General features: G+C 42.5%; 1 protein-coding gene across 10 annotated transcripts in view; it reads left to right on the top strand.

Annotated features, from left to right (window-relative positions):
- The window catches only part of PLXNB2 (plexin B2), a 269974-nt gene that overhangs the window by 126435 nt on the left and 129810 nt on the right, over nucleotides 1-13729 (top strand). Inside the window, exon 1 of one of the 10 annotated variants that reach the window (XM_049813975.1) lies at nucleotides 80-96. The exons of 8 other annotated variants lie outside the window; for them this stretch is intronic. The gene's annotated coding sequence lies outside the window, so the exon portion shown is untranslated. Of the gene's footprint in view, nucleotides 1-79; nucleotides 97-4488; nucleotides 4590-13729 lie in introns of those variants that run through there. One more of the 10 variants, XM_049813974.1, reaches the window with a different exon arrangement.

Here is a 13729-nt window from a genome sequence, read left to right as displayed (position 1 = left end):
TCTTTTCCTGACTCTGAATCCTTCTTGCAGCTCCATCCTGAATCCTTCCCAATTTGTCAACATCTTTTGTGCAGTATGGATGCCAGACTTGGCCAGGTATGCTTGTAATCATTTCAGTAATGCTGTATGAAGTGACAGAACCAGTCCCAGGCATCTCAGCAATGTAAGAGAAACTGAATTTTTGCTGCTCGAGGACTGAGGGTCGAATGAGTTCACCCTGAAGATCCGGGCTTGCTACCCCAACTGTGGAAGAGGGAAGAGAGAGAGCGTGGCCAGGGCTAGGAGGAGCTGGTTCCCTCATCTCCTCCCATCACCACTTCTGCCAGCAGTAACAAGAGGAAGGAAGCTTGGCTTCGGCATAGGCAAAGCAGGCAGCAGGTCTATGACTACCACTTAGCATTGTTTTGCTTACTACCCCATTGCCCTGGATAACCCCAACTTCGTCTGTTCTAGTAATGCTCCTCTGAAGTGCTACAATGATGTTTTCTGCTTTGTGTCTTCCCCTAGCTCATGTATTGAAAGATCTCATTAATCGTCTTAGCCACTGCATCCCTGCCAGAGTTTTAGTTGCGGCTCACTGTGGCCCTGAAGTCATTCTTCAAGTCTCTGCTTTCCAGATTAGTTCACCACCTTACAAGTTTAACCTGTATTTGAAGAAGCATGACCTTGCATTCTGTGCCTGCTATAAGTAATGTCATTCAAAGAGCCCCATAGAGCATATTTTTCAGCTCACTCCAAATGGACTTGCCCTTAGTCTGGCTGCTATACCATTAGTTATATCACTTTCACCTTGACTACCACAATGCTATTTTCTTCCACCTCACTTAAGACTATAGATTAGAGAAGGACCAAGATCTCTCTATACACATATCAACCAGAAGTTTAATTTGGTTCTGGGAGTCCCATCTTTCTGAAGTCTCTCCTCTTTAATTGCTTCACTTATATTTTGTGGGGTGCATGTCTCCACTTTACGCTCCTCTCTGAGTGGAAGAATTAAAAAGGCAAGTCATCTTTCATCTTATGGTTCTTGTGTCATGCGTGGGGTTCCTACTACTGCAATGCAGTTTAAGATACTGCAGAAGGATATTTAAATTCAAGCCAAAGAAAAAAAAAAGCCTAATTAAAGTGAGGAAAAAATTATGAATGCATTTCTATTTTTAGGATTCGTGAAACTTGCCTTAACAGAACCTTTGGGCTTAAATTAGTAGACACTCCATTTTTAATTGGAGCATTTTGCTGCATACAATGGTTTAAAATAAAGGGTGAGTTAATTAGGCATTTATTTGAAAAGTAAAACATTCAGGGAAGCCAGTGTGCGGTTTCGGATATGGTATTGACTGTGTAGATAAAGGGTCTGGGGAAGGGAGGCAGGTGAGCAACATACAAATGACACTGTTGGGCATCTTAGTTAGCTATGCTTTCTGGGTGCTATTCTTGAGCAACCAGGGCAAGACAAAGATATCACAAGACATACCAAAATTAATTCAAAATAATATTTTTTCTCCCTGCAAGCTGTACGTTCATCTGTGTGTCAGGAGTTGCAGAATCTCTCAAGAGTTTTGCTTTGTTTATACACCCTCCCATAAATGAGCTTCAAGGTTGTTGTATTTGTGCTTTTTGCTGCTACCCATATTATGCGCGCACTAAAATAAATGGGGATTTGCTACCCAGGGAGTAATGTCAGCTACCTAAGGTTTTTTGTGTCAGCCAGCAAAAATAACAAGGGAAAAGGGAAAGTCAAGGAAGGCTCTGTGGTAGATGGTGCTCGATGGGCAGCATCCTGCTGACCGGCAGGAACACGGCTCCCAGGGACAGCACTGGCAGATCAGGTCTGCTGCTGAGTCCAGGTGATTTTGATTCTAGAAAGCTAGTCCTTTTCGCAGTATGCGGGATCTCAAAGGAGTTACGAGTTACATCTGCACATTGCTGGTGGTTACCATGCTAGAGGCTGCTTAAAGGAAGAGGAAAGGAGCATTTGAGTGTGCAAGACTCGTGTTTTCAAGTCACTGATGCACAGCAACCACTGCTCCTACTGCTGCTTAGTCATACCATCCTAAAAACTGCTAAAGCAGTTAAAAATTTTCAAATATCAGCAGATTGGGCTTCTGTTTTCTGAGTGAGAGCATCTTCTTAGAAAAACTGGATTGTACTTTTTTCAGAAAGTGAGTGACTGGTCACAATGCAGTGCTTTGTTCCTGTCCTAGATGTTATCTTGAGCCATGAGAGCAGGGCTGTTGCTTAGTGTTTCATGTGCTGCATGACCTCCCTCCGAATGCCGGAGCCATCAGAGAACCATTATTGCCTCCCGTACATGCTGGCAATCTTAATCACTGCATCGGCCCCAGAATAAATATAGAGCTAATCAAACATGACAATGAGATAGGCAGACTAGCAGGACTGTGATAAAAATGTCCGATGGGTAAAGCTTTCCTGGTGCATTGCTTGGAACCGAGCAAAGTCCAGCTCTTCCAAACACTGTACAGCCATTTAGGTCAGATTCAGCCCTGTTGTGTTTAGGAAGCATGTCCATCGATCTGAATGACTTTTTTCTACAAGTGATTACCCTTTCAGTTGGGATGTGGCGATGGGGGAAAATTCCCCCATTTTTTCCCCCATAGTAAGTCTTTAAAGCATGCTTCTGACCATTGCAGCAATGCAAAGTGATGTTGTCTTACTTTACCAAGCACAAGCATACATCTGAATTTGATAACTGCAAAAATTGCTTATCAAGGCTCAGAAAGCGTACAATATTTTACTAAACATTGAACATTAGCATTAAAGCAGTGACTACCTGGATCATGGCATTGTAGAATTTGGAGAAGAATGCTTTTTTGGGGGTCTAGTCTAAACATCCTACTTCCAAGTTGTACTGACTTCCACATTTTCTTAAAAATGGACAAGTTCTACTTTTGATATAATGCTAGTTGTGCTAAAGTAGCTTATGTCTCTCTCCTCAGAGAACACTCTGCCCCTGCTATGTTTCCAGTCTTTCTAAAACATAGAAACAGTGATATCACATCAACAGTCACTTTGTTCCATTGTTCTTAATGGCGGTATTTGAAATCCAAGCGGGAGGAACTTGATGGTCCAATACAGAGAGAAAAAAGGAATGGATGCTCAAGCCTAGTGCTCTAATCTTTTAAATAGAAATGCTGAGGTGTTAATTTTCAAAGAGACACAGGACAGTACAACAGCACAAGCTTCCCTGGCTTGAGGGAGGCTCCTTGTTACTGTAGAAGACTAGTTAAGTTTCTGTTTACAAATTTTTTTCCCCTTTTCATAGCCGTCCTTGCTAGTGCTATATTGTAAGCATATTTTGAAAACAATCATCTCCTCCTCCTCCTCCTTTTCCTTTTTTTTTAATTTTTATTTGGAACTACTCGATCATTTTAGAGATACCATCACAATGACCTTTCCTTTCCTAACAACTCTGCCAGGAGGAAATCAAATTGAATGTTTCATTATTAGCCCTGCACCATTCAGACAATCAAGGAGTGATTTTTTTTTTTTTTTTTAATAATTCCAAGTTCAGAGTGAAATCTTGGAAAATTATTAAAATTACTCATGTTTAAAAAATGAGATAACTTTTAAATGCAAATTGATATGATAATGCTGAAACTTAGAGGTATAATTTATTCTACAAATATGCAAAAATTAATTTTAAGTATATATTTTTGAAAAGTTCAAACTTATGTTGCAGTTCTTGCAAACTTGAAATTCATTGTCTTTGTGGCATGCTCTTATAAAAAATTAAATATTATGTTGGCTAAATGGTAACAAATGAGCCAGTGTTTACCATGGTAAGCAGTACATTGGGGACATAACCATTAGACAAGGGTAATTTAGTTTTAGCATTATCAGTTAGAAATACTGCAGTTGAGTGGAATATTTTATTACATGAAAACATCTGTAACCAATATATCCCTTGGGAAGCTTACGTGACCTGTGATCTGTTTGGAAAAAAATGTTTCGGTTTTACGAGACTGTTCAAAAGCAAGTATGTGCAGCAGGCCGTGTCCCAACGAATCTGGAAAGGGCTCCCTCCTCTTTGTGTACCTCCTAGAAATTTCTGGGAGCCGTAGCAATGTTTCTGCATTCCAGGCTGTAGTTTTCAAACTCGCTCCATAACCTGTGGCACTGAAAAAGATCTGGGAAATGTGTACAACCATGCACGCTACCTTTATCTGTGCCACACAGCATTTACACAGAATTGTCCTTGCTATGAGGTATTCTAAAACTACTGCAATCATAGTAAGGTTCAGATCAAAAAGCACGATGCAGACATCTGAAAGTATATTTACGTTCTGTTAAAGAGTGCCAGTGATACAGGACAAATAACATCCTTAATATATTTCTCAGGCCTTGCTGTGTACCTTTTCATGGCTGCTTTTTTTCCCTCTCTCCTTCAGTGAAGCCAGAATATGTCATCCCAAGTTAAATTTGCAAAGCAGTCGCCTGTGCTCAGGCCTTCACAGTGCTTTGGCAGGAAAACAAAGTACCCAGCTGCCGAGGACCGTCAGTCAAGGCCTGGGAACTTGGGGAGCTGGGAAGACCGGCGGATAGACAGCCTGAACTTGACAGCCCATTAGGTACCTGACCTTCTGCTAAATGACTATTGAATTCTTGAAGATGTGGATTAATGCTTTCTTTTGTTCCATGAGTTCAGAGGTGAGATCGGCAGATAGGCGTGCCAATTAGAGAGGGTTTGCCATGGGGTGCTCTGTGTCCTGCAGCACAAGGCTGTACCGCAAGCAGTGTCTTAGCACGCTGCTTTTACAGAGAGGAACTACTGAGAAAAACTGTGACTTCTTTACAGTGGGGGGAAAAACCATCACATTCACCCAGGATCTCACTGCACTATAATAATACTCCATAATTACAGGCAGAACTACTTGTTTCTAGTTACTTGGTTACTGCCTACACCCAGCAATCAAAATTGGCCAGTTTATGACCATAGGCTATACAGGCAAGTTCTAGACCTTAATATGTCATTTCGGCATAAGCTACAAAAGTAATAGGTTTCATGCTAGTAAGACCACGGCATTGCCTTTCTGGCATCACTTTCAGTTCGCGCTTACTACATGCAGCTCTGCAACCACTGAGGCCCAAATGCAGCAGAGTAGAGGGCATTTCTCAGTCAAAAGATCATTTTTTCCCTTAGAGTAGAGTGACCTAGTGCTGCTGTTTAAAAAGTCTGCCTTGTTTGGGGCATATTTAAGCTACAGTGTTGCCCATTAAGTACTTTGTCAGTACAAAGGCAGAGCAAACCTATATGGGTATATGAAGCAGATCTGTGGGCTCTTTTGCTTGTGGTCCTAACACTGTGCCTGGGATTGGGCTGACTGTGAAACCGAGTGTAATTCATCCCAAAACTTCCATCTGTTCAAGAGGTACAAAAAGTATGTGCTAACGGGTTGGTGGCAGTACATGTTGGTGGAAGGCATAGAATTAGGAAAAGCGCAAAAGTCTGTTTTGAACTAGCAAGCAGAGGTGCTGTAAGGAAGGCAGGTCATTCCCAGGATGGAAAATCCTTCATTTCCAGTATCCTAAGAGGTACTTCCTGCCCTGCAAAGTGAACCCCTGTGAGACAACGATGCTCCCTTTATGTAAGGAGAGAAACAAATGTGAAGATCCAGAGAGTGAAACCATGTGCATCTCAGGATTTTACCTCTTATTGGCAAAGAGGTCAGGATTTTTTCCTAGCCCTGCTAATGACATGTCTGGCAAGACTGTATGTATTTCACGTTCTCAGCAAAACAAATGAAGCTAACCTGGGAGGCTGGACCTGCATAAATGTGATTTCCCATTTTTACATGGTGCAAAAGATAAGCCTGTTCTCAGCCACTGGAGAGTGACTGGTCTCGGGAACCGGCTACCCTGCCTTGTGGTCATACTCATCAGGATGGGTCTGGCTACTCACACCAGGTGTGAACAGGAGCCCTTTTTCTCTAAGGCTGTCCACAGTGTACCCTGTGGTGTGGGGCAGATAGATACTCCCAGGTTAGCAGCAACAAACTGCTTCTGTAAGCCATGTAACTGTTTTATATTAGCCCAGAGGCAGAGGCGATTAGCCATAAAACAATACTAGGCAAATGGTACTCTTCTGGGACTCTCTGTGCAGAGCCACAGTTGCCCTCAGAACTGAAGATGAGTTTCATGGCTGTACTTTATCCATGTACGAGACAGTCCTAGACAAGGCAAGGCAAGGCAGGCTTTGCGCGACACAGTTGGCTAAGCTTTGTTTGGAGGAAGTTGCATCGTTTATCATTCATGACCAGAAAGGGTTTCAATTCTGAGATCAGTGCACAGACAATGTCTAGAAATGGGACAGCTTGTTTTGTCTACTTTTTGAGGCTGCTAATGTCACGAGGTAGAAAGTTCAAGTCTAATGTTACTGGCTGCACTCGCTATGTTTTCAGCAGATGGGACATAGAGAAGGCTGTGGGGAAAAGCACCAAAAGAAGGGCAGCGTGAGTAATGTAATGAGGAAAGCAGAAGGTATGTTGTGTGTTGAGGGATGCTGGTGATCCTCCCATTTAGAGCAGAAATGTGTTGCAAAATCAGTGTTTTCATAGTGTGAAAATATCCCCATTGTTGCCTCATGCAGAGGAGCCAGTAACAGAGCATGCAGGAAGCTCTTTGATAAAACACCTACCTCATTTCTTAACTTCTCTGCTGTAATTCAGCGTTTAAAAGGCAATAAATGTTCTCCCACCATAGGTAGTTTTTTTGATCTCCAACATTCCTTTGTAGTGATACTCTGAGTCCTTTTGAAAATAAACACAAACGTACAAATCCAGCTTTTTCTTTGAAATGGTGTAAAGGTTTAACTGGATATAAATGGTTAAGCAGGATGAAATTGGAGTAGCGTCAGACCAGCACATGACAGCGACTGTTTGCTTGTGGTTTACTCCACTGATTCCCATCCACTCCAACCCAAATAATTGAGTTCAGGAATGTTATAAATTAACACATGCTAAGTTTTTAGTTATGCAGCAATGAATGATGTACACTATTCTTCCTTTGACATCAATTTATGTCACTGGACCACTGTTTAACAAGAGGTACGTAGTTCTGGTAATCCCCAGGAAAACTGGGCATTGTTTACCAAACTCCACTGTTTTTTAAAGAAGAAACGTGCTATGCCAAGGGACCTGTAGCATGTCAGACTAGAAGAATGCTTCTTTCGGTAGCTGAGAGGAAAAAGTGCGTGCATGGATATAAAAGCACATGCCTTCGTGGTAAGCATGTGGAGGTAATTGGCCAAGCCGTGGCGTTTTACTTCCAGAAACAGGAGGGCACTCAGGCCAGCTGCTTTCATGAATCTTACTCGCAGGTCTGAAGATAGAGGTTTCAGAGAAGCACCTCACTTTTTACAGCTGATGAAAGATCTTGCTGCTTACCTACAGCAAACAAGCCTACGAGGCAGCTCTACTTTTCTTTTCTTTCCTCTGGTGTTTCATCCAGATGGACAAAATTGTGGGTTTTATTTTGTTCTCAACATAATATTGCAGGGGTTGTTCTTGCCCTGCAAACTTTCCATTTAAACAGTTTAGTGACTATAAATGTGTAATGATCTCTTAGCTCTGTGATCCAGTCGTATTAATGACTTTTTCTTTTGTGCTACTTGGCGCACGAGGTGAAACAAATGAAGAGCTGTATTAATTATTCATCAGCCGATGAATTTCTTTTGCTGTAACTATGTTTCAGGTCTGTAGATCTCTTTGCATAAACTAATTGATTTTAATCATAATATTCCAAGTGGTTTTAATTAATAATTTAAATATAATTGGTTTCAGAAGTTCTTTAGCCTTATTCTGGGCAGCTGGCACTTGAAAACAGAATTTGGCAATGATTTAACTTCAAAAATATGGAGTTAGTTTTCTGCAGCTGTTATCAAATGAAATTAGTAACTCAAAGGTGCAGGATTTTCTTTGGATGGAAGGTTAATCAAGTCCAAATCCAATTGTGTTTTAATCTAAAATTAAACATGAAAAAAATGCAGAGTAGGGACAGGGAGTTTCCTAGGCCTTTCACACCTCGGCATGGCTGAGGAGGGGAGGGAAGGAGGAGGGAGAAGTTAGTGCCAAAGCAATCACATCTTTTATCTCAAGAACTATTTTCAGCAAGGTATGCTGATCTTATTTTCCATCCTCCCACGCTTTGGATAGGAGTTTCGGGAAAACTTCATTCTTCCTTTGCTGGGTATGGATCTAATAGAGGTTTCAATACCAGGGGAGTACCGACCTTTCAGGCAGACTACTGGTTTGACTCACCACAGAAGAAATTAAGATATTTCAGTTCAAATAAGAAGCTGATTTACTGTGAATTGTCAGAAAACTCTCTCTGCTTCCTACACTAGCGTTGCAGACTTTCACCGCTGTGTGCGGAGGGAAATACTGCTTGTCGGATACAGTTTTCCCATGGATGAGAGAGGTTTTTAACACTGCAGCGCTACAGCCCAGTGGGCTTGCGGTGGCAGAGCTTTATAACACAGGGAGCAGGGCACGGGATGGAAACAGGGTGAGAGCAAATGCTCCTCCAGACCACAGCAGCATCCCCTCCGCAGAGGTCCCATGCTGGCTTGCGCAGGTCACTGGCAGCACAGGCCGCAGGGAGCTGGTGGCTCTCTGTCCGTCTCCTGACACACATCTCCGTCCTTTAAAACCCCTGCTGCTCTCCCAGCCAGCGGGGACCATCCCGTTGGCAGCAACACGACGAGGACAAGGATGAGGACAAGGACAAGGCCTCCCGGTGTCACTGCCGCCCTGCCCGGCCTGCGCCGTGGCGGCTGCCCCCAGACAAGGGCACGGGGTGCTTCCCAGCCTTCCGAGGAGCCAGCTTCAGCAGCTTTAATTACATCTGCGGTTTCGATCTCTTTGCTTGGCCATTAAAATCCATTTCACAAAGAGTAGTATTGAATGTAGCAAGGAATATTTGTGGCGGCTGTGGATTTCCTTCAGGCCTACAGGAAGAGTAAATTAGTTACTGAAAACTTGACAGTTTGTCCCAAGTGCTTAACTCTTTGCTCTCTGGAAGCTGCTTTTTCAGAGGCAAGTAACTTTAAAAGGAAATAATACGCTCGATGCTTTTTTACACACACCCCCGCCTCCTCTTTACAGTAGGGCTGTAATTGCAAAACCAGCCAGGAGTGATTTGTTTGAAGAGGAAGTGTGGGAACTTCCTTTATAAATATTGCTTTTCCCTTCGTGTGGATCCAAATGCGGTTTCCTCCGCTGGCGGAAAAGAAAAGCGCTCGAACTGAACAACGAGCACTTTTTCCCGTAGCCCATGCCCTGTGTAAACATGAAAGAAAGAGGTTTCATGACAAAAAAAAAAAAAAAAAAAAAAAAAAAAAAAAAAAAAAAAAAAAAACGCGAGCAAGTTGCTAGCCAGGGAAGGACTGCAGTTGGTTGGACCATGGGATCAGCTGAGTTTTTGCCCAGCCGTTCCCTGTTGATGCCATCAGCTGTGAACACAGGCGTCCTCTGCTCGGGACCGCCAGGCAAGTTAAGATCCCATAGAGGGGGGTAAAATCAGTGTTTGCAGAGCCTGCGATTACAGAACCCGCTGTGACTTGCTCTGCAAGATAGGGCAGTATCAGCCTGAGCCCAGCTCCTATCACAGTTTGGAATGGTTTCTTTTTTTAAAAAAAAAACAAAACCAACATATGTATCTTTCCTAGTGAAGGAGAAACAATAAGCCTGCACCCTTCCCCCAGCCTAGAAATACCTTTGAATTATTTGCAGAAGAAAGGTTCACCACCAGAAGCGCAGCTACACCCAGGGAAGTATTGTGCTCGGCAGCAGCAGGTAGGTTAAGCTCACAGGGCAGGGAGCAAGTTTTAACCTGGCAGGCAAAGCTGTACTGGACTACTGTGTTTTTTGGTGTTTGGTTTTGGTTTTTGTTTTGGTTTGGTTTTGGTTGGTTTTTGGTTTTTTTTTTAAAAGGGGCGCTGTATCAGAGTGTATGGGCTCCTAGTTTTGCAGGCGGCCAGCTGGCCTGGCTTCCTAACATAAATCGGTGCAGATGATGGGAATCAAGGCAGGGGGTCTGGTTCCCAGCTCTGAAGGATTCCAGATTAGGAAGACAGCTCTTGGAGGAAGCAAGGGGGGCTGGGGAGGGGTCAGGCTGATTCCCTGAGAGGTACTGAAGACAAGAAGAGCCCTTCTGCCTGATTTGAAGGAGGGCAGTGTTCTTCTATTGCTGATAATTGGGCAGAGTGGCCTTGTTCCTTGGTTTTGATGGACAAATGAGACATCCCTGGTATTTAAACTTGGATTGCTGAGATGCTTTCTGATCTGGCCAACAAGTGGCACAGCCAGGCCACTATTGTATTAATGAGAAGGTTCCGATTTTTACACGTTTCTCATTGGGAAGATGAAATTTCACTCAGGCTTCAAACCAGGCTTTGCAGTGATTACTTTTTGCTCTTTTAGAAACAAACAAAAGAAATAAAATTTGCAGTGCGATGGGCTATCCTGGGAAAAATCAGTCACAATTGAAGGAGACACTCAAAACTTCACTGCTCCTGTCTGGGCTCTGGCAAGGCTTACCTGGCTCACCGTGCCAGGAGTCCTCACAGCATTTCATACTCTGCTCCAGAGGAATTGACATCCTAGTGGGGGATGAAAAAGGAGTGGAACATGAACCTAGGGTGATTTCTACTTTTTAAATAAAAACTGAAAATAAAGCTCTTGGCTCTGCACTCCAATTTGCTATCTCTAACTGTTCCTCCTGCACTTTCTCCTCTGTTCAATGTCTTCCAAATGCATTTAAAGCCCTACAGTATTCAGGATAAGGTCTCCATCCTTTTATGCTTTTCCTCTTGTTTTCCACACCATCCTTTGCCACTATCTCCTTATATCACTTACTCTCTCTCAGCCATGGCGCATTCCCTGTTTAACGATCTTTTTTCCTTTTTACCTTCCTACGCTTAGCATTTTTTCCTCTCCTTTTTCGCACTTCCACTGTAATGCCGGCTCCTTTTTCCAATAAGGCAGGCCGCATTTTGTAATTTAGGGAGTAAACCTTCAAATTCTTGTGTGAATACTCCCACTGACTACGTGATGAAGAGACTGCAGGACTGGGCTGTAGCTTGGCAGATGTATGGGGAAAGGTAGTGAAGCCAATTTTAAAGCAGTCTTAATTACCTTGGTGGTTTGGATCGCTTTGCTTGACTATTAAAATGCATATTTCTAAGGCGAGGTGTGCACCAGTGGCATTGTATAAATAATAAATAATTTCAAGAGCTTGATATAAAAGACTTTATAGAGGTAATATATTGCTTCCAGTCGAGAGAAATGGAGGACACTTTAAAAATCAGTTTTACTAGCACACTGTGTTTAAAAAAAACCTTCTTTTTCTTTTTGTTTAACCTCCTGTGCAAGCCTGGGCATGTTTGAGGCTCCCAGGATCCAATTTCATGTAGTATCCTATTTCAAATCCAGGCCAGAGCAGATCGATTGAAAATCAGTGCTCTTAGAAATAAAACTGCCTGTGGAATGCCTTCAACTACATGAGGTGAAAGGGGGAATGTAATATAATAGATACTGATTTTCTTCTTTGAGGTGGGAGGCTCTGAAGCAGTGTCCTTGGATGTCGCACAATTTACCTTGATTGAACAGTAATGGTTGTAGGACAATTTTGGTGAATTTTTGTGTTCTTCGGTTAGTAGTTAACAGCTGTGTTTTGTGAAGGGGGGGTGGTTGGTGTTGCTGGGGTTGTTTTAAGCCAAAGCAGCAGCTGTAGCGTATTTTATGGCAAGCGCAAAGCTACCTGTAAGTCTGCACATTGCCAGAATAACATGAGATTCCTCATAATTCTTGTCAGTGAAATACTTATTGGTATTTTGAAATGATTGAGCTACTTCAGGACTTTGAAAACTGCTGGTGAATGCAAACTAGTCTAACTGATCTGTGTTTATACTGTTTTTTACAGTCAGCACAAACGTAGATGGCAGTCTGCTTCATTTTCCAGTATACCTCTCTCTATGCCCCTTTTCTTCTCTGGCACTCAGAAGTCAAAGGAAAAAAAAAAAGGATTATCTGAGAATTGAGAACAAAGGGAAACAGCAGTCTCATTTTAGGACTTTGAAGGAATAGGAAAGTGACAGGAAAACAACTTGTAAGCTTTGGGTAATTTTGAATTTTGGGTAATTTAAAAATTTGGCTGTGCCAGTAATATGTTGAATTCCTGGAAAACTAAGAGTAAACTTTGTTCTGCTGTGTAGCTGTTGTCTCTCTCCTGTCACCTGCACTAGGTGATGCTCGTGACGTGGGGAGCATCTTGCATTGCTGGGAGACCACCGGATTGCACAAATAGGCCCCTTGCATGGAGACAGCGTGTCACAGCAGCTGGCCTTGGCCCTGTTTGCTGTCAGAGCAAGGGGAGAGGCTTCAGAGAAAAATTCAGTCTCCTCGCATGCTGCAAAAGTGCTGTCTAAAGCTAACCAAGAGACTAACAGTAAGCACAAAGAGCATTTGAATTTATTTTACACTCTGCCCCTTGGACAATAAAGGCTTGTCTGTTTGGGACCTTGAGCATGGTGTGCTCTTCAAAGGTAGATAAGTATAAATGTATTTTAACTGAGCAAGGCTACTTAATTACACAGGCTCATCAAAGTGGAAGTGTGAGTGGTTTCTGGCTTTGCATAAGAGCATGTCGGTGGCTCCTGTAGCCTTTTCCTATGTGAACGCATTAGCGCACACATGCGTGTTAAGGACAGCAATTCTGGCCTTGTGGAAACTCTCATTTCAAGTGACTGTAGGATTTCACTTTGGTCTCCAAAGTAGCACATGTTTTCTAAACTACTTGACGATTAACCTTCAGCTAGAATATAAGTGGCAAGTGCTTAGTTAATAGTTAGAGATTGGGTTCCTGCTTGCAGGCAGCCTTTATTACTCGGAAAGCTCTGTGAGTTAGAAATGAAAGATCTGCCTCGGCAACTTTTCAGGAAGTCCACTCTGGTCTACTGGCACATGTGGAGAAAGCAAAGTGCTTGATGAAAAGGCTAATAAGACGGCTGTTGAAAGTCTGCATGTGGTCATCTTAAGGACTGAAAAGACCCTGCTAAGCTACTAAAGAGAGGTTATTTACTGTCTCTCTATGTTTATGCAGCGTATATCAAAGCAAAGTCATTGATGAGTCTTTCACTAACTTCTGAGTCTTTTTTAGCGAGAGGGAACAAAATTAAGAAAATGTTATTCCATTATATAATGAGGATATTCACTTTAACAAATCAGACTCCTAACATGAGCAACTGGCATGCTTCTCTAGCCAACAGTAAGAGAAAGAAACCCAGTTTCCATTGCCTTCTGGAAGAGCCTACCTTCTTGCTTTGGCTGTACTGCGTACAGTGAAACTACTGGGTTTGATGAGACACCTACACCACATCTCATCTCCTGTAATTCTCCTGCATTGTGATACAAGTTACTTCTCACAGCATTCATTTTGAAACAATTTGCCAAATGGCATTTGAAAAGTCATGGGCATAGACTGTACTGTTTATGATTTTGAGTTTATCACCTTAATTCCCTGGAACTCAAGCTGGAGATAAAAAATAAATATATGGAGATGTCTCTGATGTGTATTGGTTCACCTAACACATAGAAAAATTCTGGTCTTCTCTGACTTGCATATGTTTTTGAGCTTGTCGCAGAGACTATCCAGGGTCACTGCAGGTTTGCTTAAACTAAAGACAACCTGAAGTTCATTTTTACACCCGATT

The sequence above is a fragment of the Accipiter gentilis genome, chromosome 11 (genome assembly GCF_929443795.1).
Source record: "Accipiter gentilis chromosome 11, bAccGen1.1, whole genome shotgun sequence".
NCBI classification, from domain to species: Eukaryota; Metazoa; Chordata; class Aves; order Accipitriformes; family Accipitridae; genus Astur; species Astur gentilis.
This window is presented reverse-complemented; position numbering and strand designations above follow the sequence as displayed.